Source organism: Lytechinus variegatus, chromosome 9 (genome assembly GCF_018143015.1).
Source record: "Lytechinus variegatus isolate NC3 chromosome 9, Lvar_3.0, whole genome shotgun sequence".
In the NCBI taxonomy this organism is placed as follows: domain Eukaryota; kingdom Metazoa; phylum Echinodermata; class Echinoidea; order Temnopleuroida; family Toxopneustidae; genus Lytechinus; species Lytechinus variegatus.
In genome coordinates, this window is record NC_054748.1 from 11,195,607 (window position 1) to 11,204,128 (window position 8,522).

Sequence of the window (8,522 nt, forward strand, 5' to 3'; positions counted from 1 at the left end):
CATTTTTTTACCAGCTGCATATAGGTGGTTTGGATTAGAATTAATAAAACGGCTGTTTCGACTCGCCGTACTGCCGCCGGTGAGCAAATGTGACCAAGGTATTATTTTTCACCATAACCATAATTACTCCGTGTGTATATATTTTAGAACTTGTCAAGTAAGAATCATTTTAGACATGTTGTAGAATAGGAGATGAGAAACAGGGATAATGGTTGGGCTTCTAAAATGTGGACCGACTCCAAATTACCGTAACCAAGAACTGTAATCCGTACTTCCACGGAATGCTAGATTTCATCTTCCATTGATGAAAAAGATAATGCTCCAGATGTTTGTACTCATATTGTTTGTTTTTCCCCACAATGATAATAATGATAATAATAATGATAATAACAATATTAATGATGATAATAAGCATAATAATGATAACAATATTAATAATAACAACAATTACAATAGATTGGACTTATATCTCGCCGAATGCTTAAGGCGCTTTTCTGTAATATTTTAAAGGAAATGAAGAATAAAGCAAAATTCAACAAAAAAAATTTAGGTGTAAAATCCTTTTTTTACAACTTTTCCTGAGAGGATTTTTTCTGTCTTTGGAAAATGGCGCTCAATAAAAGGATTGTCTAAGTTAACCTAGGTTTAATTGTGACAATATCACCAAATGAGTAGTGGATGGATACCAATCGTGGGTACATATTAAGCTGGAAATATATTTTTTTTAATTTGTAATAAATTTGTCAAGGAAAATGTCTACTTGTCCCCATCCCTCCCCTCCCATTGCTCTCTCTCTCTCTCAAAGATGATTTCTTGTTGTATGTAGTTTACTCATATATATTTCGTTCATGATATCATTTTCCATGAACTGATAATATAAAGGAGCCGAAATTAAGGAACTAGGTTATGAAAATGACGTCGTTGATTAAATCAATACAACGTACATTGAAGGGATAAATACGTTTGAACGTGAGCAGATAACCATTATTAACTGTGGACAGTGGTTTAAATTTGTCTCCTTCTCCGTTTCATAGACAAAGGCTGTCCCATGTTCATTATGTAATGCATATATAATATCTGCACTGGTTTTAGGAAAATACAAAAAAAGAAATGGAGGCATTTGCCCCTCCCCAAAAGAGTTATACGAATAGATAAAATAAATATATTAGTAAATAAATAAATAAATAAATGACTATGAAAATGTAAGAAGAAAGATAATGACAATAACAATAATAATAATAACAAGACAGAAATAAATAGATAAGAAAAAGATAACGTTCCCCCCCCCAAAAAAAAACGGAAAGAAAAGCGCAAAATTTGTGAAATATGATATTAAATTCGGAAGGTCGGGAGCTTAAGACCCGGCCTCTTCAGACCAAAAGACAGTAAAAAAAAGCAGTTGCTGCTACTCTATTTGGCGTTCAACGATTTAAGGAACGTTGATGTGGCGCTGTACAGCTGCCGGGCCCGCGATCATTTTTATCGGGCAAAATGAACTTTCGGAGTGTTTTTAATGTATTTCGAATAATAAAATATAGATTTTCATGGACTTTTATATTTCATGTAAAATCTATCACAAAAATATATTCTCAAGTTAAAAAAGATCAAATTATTTTTCGCTTGCTTCAATCGCATTTTGCTTTTTTCAATATAAAGATTGCCCATTAACCTTGCCCCCTCTAAATGTTTAGCTTATTGCGCCACCGATTGTCTGGGTCGGCACCACATTTAGTTTAACAGACTTGAATTTCATTTTTTTTTTCAAAAATGAGAACTTAAGGATGTTTATGTCACAATATATATCATGAAGAGTTAAACATATTTTTGTATTTAGATTTATGTTCAGAATCTGCTTGAAACATTATACGGTATTCAGTTTCATCTAATTTGCTATTGCAAAAACATAAAGATTTTTTTTTTTAAACAAGTCCACACCTAGTTACCAATAATGCAAATAGCATTTCCATTTATTTGAAAGCAAGATAAAAGAGCATTGTAGATTAAATGCCTCGCTCACGGACATAGGTGCCGCGGCCGGGGATCGAACCCCGGACTTTCCATGTATAGCCAGGCGCCTTAGACCACTCGGCCACGGCACCTCCACATGTTAATCGATCGACTTTCCTCAAAGAGTTTTTTTTTTTAAGTTAATAAATACAGCACATGGATTGTCCTTTTTTCATATCTGTTTATGATCGTTATATCGTTCATAATGGTTTCTCATTAATATTCTATATACGGAATGACGTAGCGATTGTTTCATCAACATGATAATTTGGGATGCCAATTATAGCTATTTTAAGACATCGCGTGCTACTCAAGTATCGTTGATCATGTTTATTCCACTTCTTTGACCATAACATTTTCTAAAAACACTAATTCGGTCGGAGGGGTGGAAAATAAGGAGGAGCGTGTTTATGAAAAGATGGAATAGTCATTAATAATGCATTGTGGGGGAAATAAATGATTTTCGGAAGGATGAGTGAAGCCACGACAATTATAAAGCTACGGATTTGGGGCATTTTTTTTCAAGGTCAAACACACGCAAAAAAATATTGCCTGCTCGTCACTTTAAAAAATGTTTTTCTTATATATATATATATATATATATATATATATGCATCATTTTCTCCATCTATCCCCACCTCCCCCCTCTCTCTCCCTCTCTCTCTTTCCTCCATCCCATCACCTTAAAAACCTTTTGGAATAATATTTAGAGACTAACGATTTTCAACTGAACTTCGCGTGCTAGTCGGTGAAATACCAAATGGCAAATCAATGTCCGTCTCGGAAGTACTTAACCTGATAAGTTAACTTAAAAACATCCGAATCTACCACTGAAGTTATAGGATGTAGACATATATCTTGATTCTATTGATTAAAAACATCCGATTGTTTTATCCATTGACGGACGCCATGGCGGAACCAGGGGGGTGCTTCCTACCCCGTCCCATCCCCCTTCCGTAATAACTGTTATAAGCGGTTATTCTTATGTCTCGCAGATCTCATTGCACACTGCAAAAACTCCGGTGTTGATTTAACACCAGTTTGGAATCAAACCGATGCTGTTTTTATACTAATTGGTGTTGTATAAACACCTATCTGGTGTTAGACAAAAACGAAACTGGTGTTGTTTAACACTTCTCTGGTGTGGACATATGTAGATCCAGAGGTTTTGCAGTGCAGTTAACTCCCGAATTTCATTTTTTTTTATAATATGTGGACCGCGCTCTTCCTTCAAATGCCCCTTCTCTGTAGAATAAGTTACCTTGAAGTTTTTACATTACAATACCAAGTCCGTTGTACAGTGCGTGTCAGTCCCTGCTCAAAACATGCTTTTTAACAGAATCGTCTATAAAATGAACAAGGTCGGTCAATTTAGTTCTTTCTTTTATTAACCTTTAAATGTAATTAGATAATACAAATCAGATCCAAATAAATGGTTCGACATTAAAAAGCATTTGAAATACAGCATATTTGAATAGAAATGACGGGGGCCACTTAAATGCTTGTGAGGTGTCGATACCCTACAACATAAAAAAATCAATAGCTGTACACTTAAAATTATATACCCCTCAAAGAAATATCGCTTAAACTTTAACCAGCACGAAGGTAATTATGTGTCCAACCAAATTTGGGCAGTATTTTACCCAATGCAGGAAGCATATTGTCCAGTAAGTTTAACAAATAAGCAGCAATTACTTTAGAATGAGCAAAATTTTCATCACACTGAATAAAAAGAAATGCCCAATGTTGGTTGGACACATAATTACCCTCATGGAGCATTTTTGCCCAATATTTTTTTAGAGAGTAGGAGTAATAGGGGAAAACGGGAAAGGTAAGAAAAACACCGACTCAAAGACAACTACATTATTCCGAAGGGCATTCCATCCGTCGATTTCCTTGCTCCAACTTCAACATAGTAACCAAAATTAATCAAATGACGTGGATTTCCAGTCAAAATTATAGGGCCCAAATACGAAATGCTATTAAAACATGACTACAGCCCCCGAGATGAATAGCACCATTATACGTCATTGAATATAGATTACCGAGTCATTGATTATTCATTTTAAATTAGTCAATACTTTTCCGGTACCCATACAAATTTCCAGGGTGACATATGATTGTTTTGCTCTATGGGGAAAGAGAAATAGCAATGAAGCACAAGATATGAAATTGTTTATACTTATTTGATTTGTTTTCTTTATTTCGCTTTGCTTTGTTTAATTTGGTTTCATAAGGGGGATTTACGTACTGTTTTGTTTTCATTTCATATATTCTTTTTTTATTAATCTTTAACAACCCCCCCCCCCCCTACAAACGGAAAAATCCTGTAACGTCTCGATGTGATTATTGACTAATCGTATACCATTTATACGGCAGAATGATAACGAAAAGGGCTATATAAAATTGACCAAGAGAAAAGAGATAACACAGTGACCTTTACAAGCATGTCGCGTTATAATTATGCATTAGAAAAGCAGAGAAATTGATAGTTTGCGTGTTGGAAACTTCTACAAACATGTCAAATTATCCACTCACTTACCGTCTATCTATTATTTCTATCCATATCCATTTTCAATCTACATGATCTAATTGTATATCTATCTAAATATCTGTCTATCATCCATTCATTTATCTATCTATCTAATATAATCTGTATATCTATCCGTCAATCTACCTATTTATATATCTATCTAGTTATCTGTATTTTTATCTATCTATCTATCCATCCATCCATCCATCCATCCATCCATCCATCTATCTATCTATGCATCCAGTTATCCATCCATCTATCTATGCATCCATTTATCCATATACGGTTCAATAAAAAAAATAATGTAACACAGGAAAGGAAAGCGAGCAACAATTCTCGGATTTCAATCTTGAAAATATGAAGAAAGCCAAGATCCGATGGTAAATTTTCTGCGACCTGTTAAAGTTATATGATAAGATAAACCATATTGTAAGAAATGTATATACGCTAACTTTTAGTGTACATTTCACCCTTGGCTTCTAATTTCATTACTTTTAATGAAACTTCACAAACCGATCTGACAAATATCCTGTAAGATGTTCATACTTGTTCATTATAAAGTGTCAAATATTTTAGCTTCATATCTCGTTCTTTGTATTTGACCAACTTTTTGGTGTCCTCTTAAAACGTATCAATTAATCAAAATCAAGAGATCCAATTTCAGGCGCTGAATTTCACTTTAACATGAAAGGGAAGCGAACAACAAGTGGCACTTTAAATGTAAGCAAAACTCCGGGGCAAAACTACTCATCTCTCTGGAGAATGACAGCCAAAACCTCATGAAGAATAAGAATTAATTTGATTGTAAAGACAATACGGAAAAACACATAGAGGTAAGCAAACAAAGGACTGGCGAATGCATATAACAAAGAAAGATCGAAGAAATTTGTGATTTTCCGGGTTTCGTGCCATTTTATGAAACATCTTCATACTGATGGTAATGAAGTTAAAAAACAAAGATTGGAAAACTATGGGAAGTTTGCCGTTTTTTGCTTAAGAAAAATAAGGAATTAAGTGCAGTTTGCCTGTTTCCTATTCCTTTAAAATATAAACGATCGATTTCTCTTGGTATGCGCGTTTCAACAAGCCCTTTTTTTTTGGGGGGGGGACTTTTCAGTGCATGCCCCGGGTCCATTCATTTGTGAATACTTTTTCATATCCATCCGCTAATTATTATTTTACGATATATTATCACCGCTTGTATTGCTGGGGAGCGTTTGTAATAAGGACTTGTCAGACGTTTTATCCGGCAGTTACTAAGGCAACAGTGCCCCTCAGCCAATCATAAATCAAGGAAAGTTGCCAGACCTGACGAAGATGGGAAATTCCAGTGCTCCTTTTTTTTACTTTCTTTCCAAGGTTCTTTTGAGCATTCCGGGGCTAAAACAAAGATTGAAGAATCTAATTAACTTTATCGGCTGTTAAATTCTATGGAATATCTTCATAAAAGACAAAGGGGGGTCCTCATACGAGGTACTTTATTTCATAAAATCAAATGACACAAAGTTTTAATAAAACACTACAACAATATATCGTGTATTTGGTACACTACATGAGTTTGAAATCATTTAACTTTGATTCTTATCCTTTCCTGTAGATGATTCAGATGCCCCCCCCCCGCCACCAAAAAAAAAAACGAGAAAACAGTTTCAATCACTGATTAACTTTTGTTATTATGAAACGAGCAACAAGTGTTACATCAATGAGCGCACATGATCTCAAGTGTAATCTGGAAAATATGAAGAAAGTCAAAACCGCATGAGAGGTTTTTTAAAGGACACGAATTTTGTTTATAAGGAAAACGAAAATGATAGCGCATAAACGTATTAGCAATACAAAGACCGTGGGTGAAAATTATCAGGCAAACAAAGATCGGGTAAATTTGTTGATTTTTTCTTTGTTCGGCTTTACGTCATTTTATGAATATTTTCATAATCATGGTAATGAAGATAAAAATATACTGTTGATGAATGTAAGTGTTTTGGCTTCACATTAGTTCAGATTTATGAAATAACCTCTTGTACTAGTAAAGTGACGAAATTTAATGAAATAAAGATTATGAAGTTTGGGAAATTTAGTAAAGTTTTTCTGTTTTCAAATTCATGTTGTGAGTTTCTGTGCTGTTATAGTTTCAGAACGTTTAACACAATACAAATATTGGTGAATATCTATGAAGTTTGTCAGCATTTTTATTTCATGAAATACATTTCTGTCCTCATAGTTTTTTTTTTTAAATACAAAACAAAATAGGAAGATCAATTCAAGTTTGTGTGTTTTTCAATTTCATATTCAGGAAAGTAACGTTCAAGCTTTCATTGGTTATTCAAACTGACAATACTTGCTGAAAATAATACATCAGCAAGAGTTTCACTATAGCCGTAAGAGCAAAATTTTGCATGTACCCGGTTTCTTCAACATTTTTATTCATTCAGTTAGATTTGGTATCATAGGCAAGCGATATCAATCATGTTCAGAAAATTTATCAATGAACTGCAAATGGATAACCTATTCACTGCTCTGTATAATGCATGAATATACACTCTCAAATAGATCAAGCATGATTTCATTGTTGGACAATTATTTCTTTATTCTCAAAATTCAGGACACAAAACATGAATCAATCACATTTTAATACATATCTTGTAAATCTCCTCTAATTGCCTGTGATAAAACAGCATGATATAAACCACACTGGAGCAAAATTCCACAAAGTGATTACTGCAAAGCATCCTTTGGCAAGGCATCAATCCCTACTTTGCCACTCTCCACCCAGGTGCTATTGGGTATCCATTAGGATGTGAAAGTCATTGTAGTTTGTACAATATTGTGTGTATTCCTTGACTGACTGGGCTACTCCACAGGGAGTGGAGGATGTGCATACATTGTGTGCAGGAATGACAGATTGAATGTGATGGGTATCTTTAAGCACTTAGATACATACATTGTATGTCTCCAGTACCTTATGAATAACATTATTATCATTACCATTTATCATTATTTTTAATGTTTTATACACCAGGTAATGAATCATCGTATCCATGTATTTTTACTGTTATCTAGCTTTTTTATCATGAACAAAAGCATTTAAGCACCAAATAACTACATGTAAATAAATTTGACATTTCCAGATGTCAGTTACAGAGCTGCAATCAATTGCAACTTGATTTTCAACTAATCAGAGGAGTGCATTTTGGACTTGCAAGTGATTATTTCAAGTTGCATTTAAATACTATCATTCTGCATTGGGGGCCAAAATGAACAAAACATTAAATAAAACCATAAATGAAATATTAAAATTGAAATATTGCAAGGGCCCAATTTGGTCCCACAGATAACTCAGCCTTTGATCTTGCAATCCCAACACAATTCAGCATTCACATCATCAACAGTATATCAAGAAAAATCATTTAGATGGTTGTTCAAAATCATTCAAATACATTTCCAACCAATTATTCTAATTAGAGCATAACAATAGATTTTGGCTGTAAATCTTTCAGTAAAGCTATGAAACTGTAATAAAGGTATAGATGCTCTTTTCAGGATTATCATCAAATGAACATACACAAAGGAATCAAGTCTTTCTGATGTATTTGATCATATTTTTCATTTATTTATTACATATTTCATTGTAATTCTAACTTTTCTGTTGTACTACATCACTGAGGACACTGAGCATATATATAAAACTTGAAATACATTCTTTTAACCCTAAAAGAGCCGGGTCACTTGGACCCATCTCACAGGCAGGGGGATTCCGCCCCCCCCCCCTGAGATCCCGGCCTTCGAGCGCACAAGTGCCACAAAAATTTGCATGGTGGTAGTGTGCGGTGAAATCTACAAGGGTGTATGATTTTTTTTTTAAATCATAATTTTTTTTATTTGATGAATAATCATGCCAATTTATGCATGAAATAAAACTTGCTCTAATCAACTATCATACGGAACCAAAACTGCAAATTTTTTATTTCATAGACTTTGGTAT